We start from the raw sequence: 14,643 nt of genomic DNA on the forward strand, positions 1-14,643 counted from the left end.
CAACCACACAAGCCGGTCCTTCGCTCTCGTAAACGACGACTGGATTGGGGCATTGTGTTTATCTATAAATGTGCAGAAGAAATCGAGAAATTATTAGAATACAGTGTCCTCACTATCCGGAAGTGGTGCGTGCCCGTACGGAATGTTCACATCATTCCACGAATTATCGCTTGCATTGAAGTAACAACTGCTGTGATACTTACACACAGAGTTAATTAAAATCCAAATTAAAATCAAGTTTACCTCCCTGTCTTTGCTAGCCATGACATTCGCTGCCATTGACCATTGCCACTCCTACGCCACGGTAACCAAGGCAACGATCGATCCCCATCGTAACCGGCACGGCACGTGACGTCATCGTCGGCAGGCCGCGCATTGGCCAACGCGAAGTTAAGTCCTCACTGTCCAGAAGTTCGCATATCGCAGTTACGATTATTCGCAATTTCGTTTTTATGGCCAATTATTCAATTAGCGCCAACGTATTTTACCTTTTTGCAATGTCATCACAAGGAAAAACACAGAGAAGAGAGGGGGGGGGGGAAATGAAGTCATCACTATCCGGAAGTGGTGCGTGCCCGTACCATGGACTTCTTATAATAACCTGGACCAGCAATGCCATCTCCTCGCAGCAGTGAGAACTGAAGTCACCGGAAATGGCTCAGCGGCCAAGTTGCGTTGCCACTTGCTAGTCGCACGCAATTCAAAAAACCTGTAGATGCATGAAGAGTTTTAACTATTTTGTCAGTATTTTGAACCGGTAAACATAAAAATGCCACAGTGCGTGGCGTTCGGATGCAATAATAAGTCTGGGAAGAGCTCCACATGCACCTTTCATCGGTAAGAATGCGATTATTGATGCTTTTTTTTCCTCTTTCAATCGTCAATCCTTTTTTAGAGTATTATTTTAAAAAGTTACAATTTAAACGCTAAACGCCAGTATAACAATCTAAATGATGGCAAAGTACAGTCGATAATTTGAAAGAAAATGTAAAAAAACGATATTATCCAGGAATACGCCGGAAATGAGTTTTCCAGGCGTCTAGAATTCAATTTTTTTCCGGAGACTCATTCCCCCCCATCGACCGCCGTGGCTGCGTAAATAGTTGGGCGGGTAGCTCACAATATTTGTCCATTTGGGGGCACAGGCCCTCCCTATTCTGACGGTCCTGGCTCCGTGGTCCACCTCACCCGATGTTACCCCCAAAATCATTTTGCTTCCTACGCACCTTAGGGTTAGGGGGTTGTATCTATCTTGATATCAGTGATCACATGTTTGAGACGGAGGGAGACTGTAATCATGTATTTTCTCTCATACAGCACATCTGTGAGTGCTATACAAAGATTCGTCTCCACCATGTTGTTCGAACCATGAACACTGGATTGAAAGATAAACCCATCAGGAAAAAAAAAATTCAGCAAACTGATCCTATTTGAACATCAATAGTTTACTAACCATTTGCACTGAAGTGTTTCTCCAAGGTTTCGACATATCTTATGTTTCAACCTACTGCGATTATAATAGTTGATCGTCATCTTCTATAGGTCAATGGATATTAAACCAGTCTCATTAGTGTGTAGATTACAGATCATGTTTATTAAGGTTGTCCAACGTCTGTTCAATGTTTTCATGATTGATCAATATATAATAGGCCATACAGGGTAGCTTTAAGCTACTCACATAGGGGGTAGCTTTAAGCTACCCACTATGGCCTATAATATATTGATCAATCATGAAAACATTAATGAGACTGGTACTGGTTCAATATGCTTCGACCTTCTACAGAAAGCCCCCCTCGATAATATACACATATTAATAGGAGGCCATAGGTTAGTCTGTACATTATAGATCATATTTATTAAGGTTGTCCGATGTATGTTCAATGTTTTGATGATTGGACAATATATTATTAATTTTCGGCCATAAGGCCTAAAATAATACAAATATTATAGGCCATAGGGGTTTAGCTATACACATTACATTGATTATCATCAGATCATATGACATATGATATAATAATCATTCATGACAATTGTGACACCTCGTACTCACTCACCTTATTGATTCGTGCTGCAGAGCTTATATTAGCTTGGTAGTGATAATGGGTGGCGGAAACTGTTGTTGGTGAAATGAAAATCCTGTTCTTCTTATTAAGCTGGACAAAAATGTTGTTTCCACCGAGAAATTCGGCACAAATTAATATATTCAATCTGTGAATTCGGATTGGCAACGCAACATGGCAACTTCAGTCGACCTCTGACTTCAGTCGACAGAGGCCGTTGATGGTCGAGGTTATTATAAGAAGTCCGTGGCCCGTACGGAATGTTCACATCATTCCACAAAATATCGTTTGCATTGAAGTAACAACTGCTGTGATACTTACACACACAGAGTTAATTAAAATCAAGTTTACCTCCCTTTCTTTGCTTGCCATGACATTCGCTGCCATCGACCACTGCCACTCCGACGACACGTAACTGAGGCACCGATCGATCCCCATCGTAACCGGCACGTGACGTGACGTGACGTGACGTGACGTCATCGTCGGTCGGCCGCGCATCGGCCTCCGCGAAGTTAAGTCCTCACTGTCCGGAAGTTCGCATATCGCAGTTACGATTATTTGCAATTTAGTGTTTATGGACAATTATTCAATTAGCGCCAACGTATTTTACCTTTTCGCAATGTCAACGGAAGGAAAAACACAAAGAGAAGAGAAGAGAGGAAAAATAAAAAAACGTACGTGCAAATTTTTTTTTTTTCAAACAAATACAGAGGCCGTTCCTTCGCTCTCGTAAACGCCGACTCGATTGGGGCATTGTGTTTATCTATAAATGCGCATAAGAAATCGAGAAAATATTAGAATACACTAAGTCATCACGATCCGGAAGTCCGTACGTTGTTACCCGTAATGGGGAACGCGGCTGAGGTTCTCTTCCCCATCGGCCACGCCGACGCAGCAACGTGTCTTGTCATTGGTCGGTAAATAAATGGCCATAACTTGGGAAGCACTTGGCCGATTAATATCAAACCTTGAAAAGGCACATACTCACGTCCCCAGCAATATACCTGGCAAGTTTCAATTAGATCGGACCAGTGGTTGTGGAGAAACAGCGGTCACAGACACACACACACACACACACACACACACACACACACACACACACACACACACACACACACACACACACACACACACACACACACATTGCTGGAATTATAGATAGACTAGTGCATGCCCGTAGGTGCGTGGCCGTACATGCAAACAACAACAAAAAAAACATTCAAACCACGAGCCAGAAACAACAACCACACAGGCCGTTCCTTCACTCTCGCGTTCTCACGACAACCACACTTCCACACACAAAGTTAATTAAAATCCAAATTAAAATCAAGTTTACCTTCCTGACCCTGTCTTTGCTTACCATGACATTCGCTGCCATGAAACCGGCACCGGCCCGTGACGTCATCGCCAGCTGGCTGCGCACCGGCCGACGCAGCCATGCCTTCGCAGCAACGTGCCATGTCATTGGTTGGTAAATAAATGGCCATAACTTGGGAAGGACTTGTCCAATAAATATAAAACCTTGAAAACGCATATCCTCAGGTCCCCAGCAATATAGCTGGCAAGTTTCAATGAGATCGGACCAGTGGTTGTCAAGAAACAGCGGTCACAGATACATACACACACACACACACACACACACACACACACACACACACACACACACACACACACACACACACACACACACACACACACACACACACACACACACACACACACTGCTGGAATTATAGATCGATGAATTGTGAGAAAATGACTGTTTAAAACCCCTAATAAGGTGCATTTTTATTAAGTTTATTTGAGACAAGCCGGGAGGTGACGATGGTTCGCGGACATGATTGAACAATGCCCCGATAGGTACAATTGAGTTAGTGGAAGCTTTTGAGGAAGCCCTACCGTAAAAACCTATCTCTTCCGTCAAAATTGACCGAATCAAATCGGATTTTTAATATGTTGTACTTGTGGACATTTCGCACAGCTTCTAGGAAATGAAATTGCGAGAAAAAAAATCAAGAGAAAAAAAGTTCAAGTGGTCGTGGCTCTGCCCACAAGGGGCATGGGATGCCCCTCATACAAAAACACACAACTAGACCATGATATCTAACTTGTGTCAAAGTTTCATCAAGATCGCATCAAACGTCACAGAGCTATGCTCTGGAGAGAGTCACAAACAGACATACAGACAGACAGACACACAGACACAACGAAAATAGTGGTCACTGCTGGTGCCCGCTAACCAATTAACCTTGGGAGCCCAGAGGAGCAGCATCACAAACAAACAAACATCGCATTCGCTTCAATATAGAAGATAACATTGCTCCAAGCTCCTAATAAAATGAAATAACATCCTAAATGAAAGCAGATGGCACAAAAAGGTGTAAACGAAGAAAGATCGAAGAATAGCACTCAGAGTTGAGCAACAAAGTAAAAAAAGACAAATAAAGCTAATGGAAAGGTGTAGAGAATGGTGAAACAGCAGTGTATTCCATTACCAAGCAGCTTGCAGAGCACTCACCAAGCGGTTTAAGCACTCAAGCAAGTACATACTCCAATGAAACGGTCGATAAGGACCGGCTGGCTTGGCAAGCGATGAGTGATTCATACGTTGATACGCCGAAACACACACAGACAGACAGACAGACAGACACACACACACACACACACACACACACTCACTCACACACACACACACACACACACACACAAACACACACACACACACACACACACACACACACACACACACACACACACACACACACACACTAACCCTGGTTTAATTCATCCCCTCATGTATTCATTTGGGTTTGTTATCTTGCCAAAACGAAGTTTTTGCAAGATATGTTAGTCAGCTTGTATGTTTTGTTTTTTTTGTCTGTAATCACGTATAAAAAATTCTGCAGAGCACAGTTATCATTGGAAATTTTTGTAACTTCGCATATCAGAGGCCTATAGAGGTCCCTTTCAGCACATAAAATTTTGAAGGTCAAGGTCAAAGGTCAAGGTCACTTTGTCGCAAATCAGGGGAGTCGACGAAACCCTTATTTTTTGAGTAATTTTGATCGGATCGACTTCAAACTTCATGGGAATATAGTTCATGGTCTGGCGCTCAGCTGATTAATTTTTGGTGGCGATTGGCCTTGACCTTCATGGTTAGTGCCTCAGGTCAAACATATTTGACCCCATGGTCAAATTTTCAAGTTTTAGGAACCATATCGTGTAGTACCTCAAATTGAACACCTCGATGAGTGCTTTCTAGATATGTCAAGCTTGAGACATTATGACGTCATTTGGTGACGTTATGAGGCAAACGCATATTTTTCATGGTTACTCTGTAGAACGATTCTCATCGGAATCTCTCGTAGGCAGATATTCCTCAAGGAGTCGCTCCTGGTGGATAGCAGCTCTGTTCACCTCAGTGTGACCTTAAAGAAGTCACACGTGGTCACCTTTTGGCAAGATACGGGTCACCCTGCGGGTGACATTGGTTTATTTGTTTGTTCGCACACAGCTTTAATGTTTTTCTCCGCAACCACTTGTCGGATCGAAACGAAATTTTCACCATACGAGCAACTACTCAAGTAGAATGTTTTATTGATAATTATGACATCATAGGTCACGTGGTGTAGCAGCCATGTTGGAAAAACGGAAAAATTGGACCTCTATCTCTGAAACTACACCAAGGAAAAAAAATTCAAACTTGGCACATGGCCAGTACTCCTCATGGGGAACAATTGATTTTTTTTTTGTGATGCCATAGGTTCCTTCATAATGACGTCATAATTGCAAATGTAGAACGCTACTTCTGATCAGTATGAAAATTTTTGAGGGTCATCTAGGGATAAAATGGTTCACACAAAAAAACATGATGACGTCATCTGTCACGTGATTTGGCAGCCATATTGTTATAAAAGAAAAACCTTCAAAAATCTTCTTCTCTGAAGTGGCTGAACAGATCGAGGAAAAACTTTACAAGTATGACTGCCTGTCCATGAGGAACAAAAGGTTCATATATATGACATCATCGGTCACATGGTTTGGCAGCCATATTTGATTTACCCTAAAACATGTGAAAATATTCTTCTCCAGAATGGCTGGACATAGCGAGGGGGATCTTTGCACAAATTTTCTCCAAGCCTTGGTGATTCCAGGGTATTCACGAATAATTGATGTCACAGGCAGCCAGAATTTTTTTTTGATCTAGGTTCTTTTTTCTTTTTTTTTGTGAATGAGGCTCACTTGTCTATGGATGGGTTTTAAGGTAAAGGAGTAGCAGCTGAAATGTGAATCCTATCCAAGTTCCTTCTGATGACTCCAATGCAGTACTGCACCTGTTTGGTCTTCCATTTGATTTGAATTTAATTTATTTTAATCCCTTTCTAAATTCAATTGAATAATAATAAATGGCATGGGTCAGGGTCAGGTATCCGATGTATTCAATCAAAGCGGGACATCTTGGTACCCAGTCATCTCTGCCAGCAGTTATAAAGTGGCAGTTCGAGTTATCAATCCATATGTTGGGACCATACTCTGTACAGAGCATCAGTGCTGCCAAAGCAGTCTCCTGGGCTATTGGGCACAATCCTGCACAAACCATTAAGCCAACACCAGGCATGTTCTAGTTATGTCAATTCTTAATTACATAACATATCAGTACACAAACACCACAAAAATACACCACACAAAAAAAGTCCTGGCGAGGGTCTGCAATCTCTGATTGCTCTTTTTGTTGTTATAGGTATAATAAATATGGTTAATATAATCTCATACAGCAAACAAACAAGAACCAAATTAAACAAGTAAAAAAAGATACAAAATGTCATCGCCCCCATTGCTTTAGTAATTTTGTTGTCCGGAGTTAAAGGGCAAGCCCACATTTATGTACAACTAAAATGGCTGTCAGTCTACCAGTCGGCCATCTTTTATCAGATCGCGAAATAAAGTGACGTGTATGTGTGTGCCATCATGTACTGTGTTTGTACCAAGTTTGAACAAAATTGGATCATGTATGTATGAGAAATGGTTGGGGATACATTTAAGTAACAAAATGGCCACCAGTTGGCCATCTTGGATCTGATCTCGAAAAGTAAAGACATATATATGTAAGCCATCATTCCTTATCTGTGTGCCAAGTTTGAATAAGATCGATAAATGCATGTCCGAGAAATGGTTGAGGACGTGTTCGACACTGGGGTTTTATTTTACAATTAAAATGGTCGCCAGTCGGGCATCTTTGTTCGCATCGCAAAAAAAAAAATTGATGTGCACATGTATAACATCATTTGTTGTCTTTTTGTCAAGTATGAATAAAATCGGACCATACATGTCCGAGATATGGTTGCAGACGCACACTCGCAGACACATACACACAGACACAAAAATCGAGACCAACTACATAAGCCCCCATTTCGGAGTAACTCCAATGGGGGATAATGAAGTAAAATACATGCTACGTACAAATCGTTGAAGCAAATCACTCAATTGGAACAGTGAGGTGACAGAAGATTAAAAGGCAATGTCCTGATGGTGCTGCAGTGGAGTGACGCATCGTTCCACAAAACTTGACAATTCACAGAAGACCTTACCCCACGTAGTGTTGAGAAAGAGGACATGGGAAGGGTCTTTTCAATTTGAGCTTTGCGTTTCTGAGCACAATCGATATATTCTACGAGCTGCGATTTTGGCTGAACTTTGATATTCCCCCAATGCTGAGATTGAGCGGAAAATTTCATTGGTCGAGAGGGTGTAAAAGGAGTAATCTTTTATCCAGGTTCTGCTAAACTGGAATTTTTTGGAAGTGCCAACAAGACGATTTGTGTTCTGCAGTGTTCAAGTATATAATTCATTTTAAATAAAAAATAAAAAAAATTTTAGGGCTGGAGAAAAGAAAAAAGCAAAATCCAGATGTTTACTGCTGTTGATGCACCCTCTTTTACATCACCTTATTTAGCACATTAAATGAGTTGTTCGTGCCTGTTGTTTGTGTCCTTTATGATGTCCTTAAAAACAGTAAGCTTGCTGTTTGGAATAATTTTCAATTTGTTTGACTGCTAAACACTGGCAGACAGACTACAAAAAAAATTCTTCTCAATCCTCTCTGCGCGTGTGCGATCGGGAAGAGATTCCAAACAATTTGCCAATTTCAGCGCCAAAGTACAACTGATTTACAGGTTCTTGTTCCCATTTATGTTCTGATTCGTGTTCTACAGTGTTCAAAATATAAAATTCAATTGAAATGAAGTGGTAGTTGATCGATCAAAGATTGATGGCTGTAGGCACACAGATTGAGCAAACGTATTGCTCTAACCTCGCTTTGCGCTTCACGCGCGGGGTTATAAGCAAGGGAACTAACAAACTCGAAAATAAGAGGAAGAGAGGAAGGGACAAAAACACGAAGGTGCAAGGGAGAGATTTGGGTGAGGTAGGGTTACAGAGGGTCGATAAGATCACAGGTAGAAATAGAGGATGACTTGAATTTGTGCTGCACTGCCTGCAAGAAGCCCTGAAGGGCAGAGTGCAATGGAACTCATCACTTTCTCTCTCTCTCTCTCTCTCTCTCTCTCTCTCTCTCTCTCTCTCTCTCTCTCTCTCTCTCTCTCTCTCTCTCTCTCTCTCTCTCTCTCTCTCTCTCTCTCTCTCTCTCTCTCTCTCTCTCTCTCTCTCTCTCTCTCTCTCTCTCTCTCTCTCTCTCTCCAAGAAAAGCAATTCAAATAGAGGGGAAAAAGAGAAAATGAAGAGTGGAGGCAGATGGAAAGCCTTAATTTAGTGACGGAGGGTGGTCCTGCATGTATTTTGATGCGCCCTAACTTGCTCTTCATTTTCTTTAAGAACATTCCTTGGGGCAATAAAAAACAAATTCAAGAGTAAAACTTTCCTACCCCGGCAAGAAGGTGGGAATCAATGAAATAGGCCACGTCCCTTTTTTGCACCAACGAAAGTAATGATGTTTATTTATTTTTTGCAACCATGATCGATATGCATATCAAATGAAAGCTTATGCTTCACAGAAGTCAAATCCAACATTTTCCCCTCAAAAAGATGTTTTTATGTGAGAAAAATTTATGTATTCATGATTTTTTGTTTCAAACAGCATATATCTAGTCAGGTAGTCAGGTATGGGAGCATGCGCCAGAACAGCGCGTCGCTGCGTTCACTTTCCGCCGGTACTCCAGGGGCGTCCGTCTGGCCACCCCCCCCCCCCCCAGGCAGATACCTGGCCAATCCCCATATCTCCTTGAGATGTTGATCAACCTGCTGCAACCATGAGTCATGTGGTTGGCCCATTGGCCTCCTCCACTCACGAGACTCCGTCACTGAGAGAATCTGGTGAGCAGGATCAGCGTCACGAAAACGAGCCACATGTCCATACAGCCACAGTTGATGCTCACGGATGATGCAGGTAACAAATCTCATCCGAATCTCTCTCAGCAACCGCTCGTTGGACACAAAGTCTGACCAGCAAGAGCCAAGGATTATCCGAAGAGACCTGGTACCAAAGGAATTAAGTCTCCATCTTAGATCCCTGGTCAGAGTCCAAGTCTCACATCAATAGAGCAAGACTGGAAGCACCAAAACCTGAAGACTCGGACGTTCATCCTCCCGTACAGGTACCGGCAACGCCACACCCCATGATCCAGTAAATCCATGACTCCCCAGGCCCGACCCAGACCTCTGTTGACCTCTGGCTCACAACCAGCAAAGACATGAATGTCACTGCCAAGGTAAGTGAATCTCTCCACGACCTCAACATCCTCACCACAAACAGGCACAGACAGGACAGCAGCATCGAAGATGTCATTGAAAGCCTGGATCTTAGTTTTGACCCAGGAAACCCGTAATCCCAGTGGTTCCGACTCATCATTCAGCACCTCGAGGGTCCCCAAAAGGATAACTAAAGTCTCGGCAAAGATGACTGCATCATCTGCGAAATCAAGGTCCGAGATCTTGACATTTCCAAACGATGCACCGCAGCTTGATCTCTCCAACATCCTCCCCAGAATCCAGTCCATACAAGTGCAGAAAAGTGTGGGGGCCAGAACACACCCCTGACGAACTCCAGTAACAACTGGAAATAAGTCAGAGATGGCACCACCACATCTCACAGCACTCTCTGTACCAGAGTAGAGTTCAGACATCAGATCGATCAGGTTTGCTGGCACCCCACAAAGACCAAGAATCCTCCAGAGGGCATTCTGATTCACTGAATCAAACGCTTTACAGAGATCAACATCGGCTGCAAGCAACCCCTGCCGAAACTCTCGTCTATGTTCGGTGAGGATCACACCATATATCTAGTAAACACCATTAAGTCAGCTTGATTTGATTTATCTCTTGATATTTTCTTTCTAGCAGCATGTCCTAAAGGGTGTTGGAATAAAGTAACATCAAGACTCAGGACACACGGTCAGACGCAGCTATTTTGTTGAATGGCATATTCTTTTGGAAGCCCATTCTCACTGAGATGAATGACATGCAAAAAATACTCCAAACAGCTGGGCTCGATGCTTCTGCTGCCAAGTTGGGAGCCCTTGTTTTATTTCTCCAAAATGAGCGGGATAACGTCATACAGGAAGCAAAAATCAAGGCCGCTGATTTTTGTGAGCAAATGGGAATCTCTACCGAGCGACGGATAAGGAGGAAAAGATTGCCAGGGGAAGACACCATGAACGCAAGTCTCTCATTGCAAGATGATATTAAACGGGAGCAATATGAAATCTTGGATCGGCGACACGAGGAAACGACTCGACGCACACATCAGATAAGTGACATGAACATTAAATTTGGGTTTCTCACATCACTCAGTTGTCTGATGGACTCAGCCACCGACAAAGACATTGACATGAAAATCCATTATCTCACAGAGACGTACGATGATATCATCGCCAGCGAGCTACAGGAGGAGATTCATAGTCTTCGTTGACACATCAAAATGTACGAAGAAGCCACTGGGATGGAAACGGTGGACCGGAAGGCTTATGAAATCCTTCAATATGTCGTGAAGTGGGGATTCGAGGAATCTTTCCCAAACCTTCTCAACACACTGAGGACATTTCTCAGCATGTGTGTGAGCGTTGCAGTGTGTGAGAGGAGCTTCTCTAAACTAAAACGGATAAAGACCGAACTCAGATCCACAATGAGCCACTCTCGGTTCAGTAATCTAGCCATCCTCTCCATTGAGTGAGAACTAGCCGAGTCAATTGACTTCGAAGCCTTGACGAGTTCGCCTCACTGAAGGCTAGGAAGAGGTGAACCACAAAGTCACACCAACTGCACATTTAGTAAGCCAATGACGATTTATAAAGGTAGAAAACAAAACTTTAACTGTATCCGAGCAAATGCACCTAATTTCATTTGTGATAAAGATATTGCATTGGGCTTTGTGTTTAATTCAGCATGTGAGTTACGAGGGGGTGGAAATTTGACATCTCGCCCCGAGCATCATTTTTTTCGTTGATGCGCCACTGGTCCTAACAAAGAAGAAAATCTACTCAAAGGCAGAAGCATATCTAGTACAGGTGCTGAAACATGCATCTGCATGTAAAACCATGGATGAACTGAGGTACTGGTTGTGGAACCACAGTGAGGGAACAACTCTTGCACAGCTGCCTCCAACAAGCTATGCCACAAGAGGCCATATTCATAGGGCCATCTTTGCCACTAATCGGTTAGCGAACTGTATAAATATAAACTACCAAAACTTGGATCCAGCTTTATTTGGATACTCGCAGGGGTACCCGGCGCTGCTCGGTATATTTTTTGTGGGGGCACAAAACATTTCCCCACACCCGCGAAGGAATGTGGTCGGGGATTATTCAATATTACCTTTCATGTAGCTACAAAGGCTTAAGCACTACAGAGATTTTAAAATGTCTTGTCACGGTCGCCTGTCCAATTCACAATCCTGTGACATTTGCAGAAACCCCATGGAATTGCAACTATAAATTGTGACCATGACCATGAGACCCATAATCGCAAAATCTTCACACACAGATCATCATCATCATCTACCCTGGTACGTTTTGCGATATATATATATATATATATATATATATATATATATATATATATATATATATATATATATATATATATATATATATATATATATATATGTTCATGTTAATACTTTGGTTTTTATGACTACAAAAGTTTTGTGTATTCATAGTTTCCATTTATACCTCTTATGTGTTCATTATATTCATTTATCAGGTTCTGCAGAGGGGGGTAACGGGACTTTTTAAACGCCCTGTAGATTATTGGCTAAGAGGCATTGTAAAAGTGTTACCTTGGAAGTGGAATTAGATGTTATCCATCGAATGGATGCTCGTGAATGTGTCGTTGATGTTTCTGGGCTAAGTTTGGCCCCGATCTGTAAATGTGGTGCCGTTCAGGAAGATGTACCACAAACTTGGACCGCTTTCTGGAAGAGGTATATTTGTAATGAAATGTCTGGGAATTGTTTTGTATTTATTCATGCATATGTGTAATTGAATATAACTGTCATTAATCAAAAAGTTTTCGGCACGATACAGCGATTTAAAAAAACATAAAATAAAATAACCTGAACTCGTTTTTTTCCAAAATTTTCAATTTTTTTTTTTTTTTTAGCTTTAAACACTCCATGGCACTCACTGACGAACCTCTGAAAGTTTGACATAGATCCGTTCAGCCATCTCTAAGAAAAATGGTTACACACGGACAGACAAACACTGATAGAAGTCGACTCGCAAAGTTGATAGGATCCGTGAGTTCTGAGTTTGTGATTTTTCCAGCAAGCAGGTAGATTGGCTTTGGCTTCATTCTATTTTTAGGGATACTAGTGGAGAGAGTTTATTACCAGATAAAGTTCAGGAGCGAACTCCACTGAAGTTTTATTTCACTTTCATCAAGACCATAGGGCAATACTCATTCAATTATGGTAAATTTCTTTAAACTCTTAGAATAGATATTAGTATTTCTTAAAATGCTGTATATTCGAATGAGAGCATGAGTTCAGTTGTTCTTGTAAAAGCAGTAGTTGAATTAACGTCTGAGGTTCAGTCTGAACCTGCAGGTAAATTGAGTCTTCCAAATTATCTCTACCACCAAAGGTGGATGGGAATTATGTTTTCACCCGTTTTTTTGGTCTGTGAGCAGGATATCTCAAATAGTTGTGGACGGATTTGGACGAAATTTGGTGGACAGGTGGGGTATGCGACAATACCGGGCGTAGTGGCGTGCACCTGTAATCCGGCGACTCAAAGGTTTGGGTTGGAGGATCGCTTGAGGACGGGAGCTCTGCGCTGGGCCACGCTATGAGAGGGTGTAGGGCAGCCTGGAATCATGGCGAAACCCAATCCTTATCCCTGTGTCATAAGAGGCGACCAGGGTTGCGTCAGGAAGGGCATCCGGCGAAAAACCTGTGCCAAATCAGCATGCGGATCATAACGGATGATCTGCTGTGGCGACCCCTAACGGGAGCAGCCGAAAGACGAACAACAGGTGGGGTGTGCGACAAGGACGAATTGATTTGATTTTGGTGAAAATCCGGATTCCACAATTTTTCAATCAAATGGAAGACCAAGAAGGAACCCAAAGCAGTAAAGAGCAAAGATGGAATCATCAGGAGGAACCTGGATAGGATTCAGGTTTCAGCCGCTACTCCTCAACCCTCAAAAACTCATCCAGGTGCAGCCAAGTGAGCAATACAGAAAAAATTCTGCAAGAATTCACTTCTCGTTAGAGAGATAGATAATGAAAGAGAGGAAAAGAGAGTAAAAGACATGAAAGAGAAGAAAAAGCAAGAATTAGAATGAAAAAGAGAATTGTGAAAAAATTAGAAAGAAGTATGAAAGAAACAAAGGATAAATATGTCAGGAAGAACCGAGATAGATTTCAGCAGTTACTCCCCAGGCTGAAACACAGCAACATGTGTAAGCTACCAGAGGTCCTTGATTAGTCACCACTGAAAGATGGGGCCAAAAACAATATATAGCTCGATAACTCCAAAAAGTTGTATATGGATGATAACAAAACTTGGTGGATGAGTTGGGTAAGTGATGAGAACAAGCCGATTAGATTTTAGTTCAGGTCCGCATCCAGATCCAACCTATCAGTGGGATACAAAACGTAAACTATTCAGCCTGGCAGAGGTATCCACTCTACCGAGTGCCATTCTAGTTACTTCCACCACCGAAGGTGGACGGAGGTTGTGCTTTCACCCATCTGTTTGTCTTTGAGCAGGATATCTCAAAAGGTTATGGGCGGATTCGGCTGAAATTTGGTGGACAGGTTGGTTGTGTGAGGACAAATTGATTCCATTTTGATGAATATCTGCATCTGGATATGAAAATTCTTTAATTTTGTAAGTTGTTCTTCACCAATGAGAGATGAGGCAAAAAACTATATCGAGCACGATACCTCAAAACGTTGTGGATGGATAATGACAAAACTTCATGGATATGTTGGATAGATGACAAGAACAAGCCGATTAGATTTTGATTAAGGTCCGGATGCAGATCTGACTTATCAGTAGGTTTGCCTGTGGGTTAAACTTATCAGTTGGTTAAACTGTTCAGCCTGGTGGAGGTATGCGCTCCAC

Source organism: Eptatretus burgeri, chromosome 1 (assembly GCF_056783735.1).
Source record: "Eptatretus burgeri isolate ZD-2024b chromosome 1, Ebu_testis_v1, whole genome shotgun sequence".
In the NCBI taxonomy this organism is placed as follows: domain Eukaryota; kingdom Metazoa; phylum Chordata; class Myxini; order Myxiniformes; family Myxinidae; genus Eptatretus; species Eptatretus burgeri.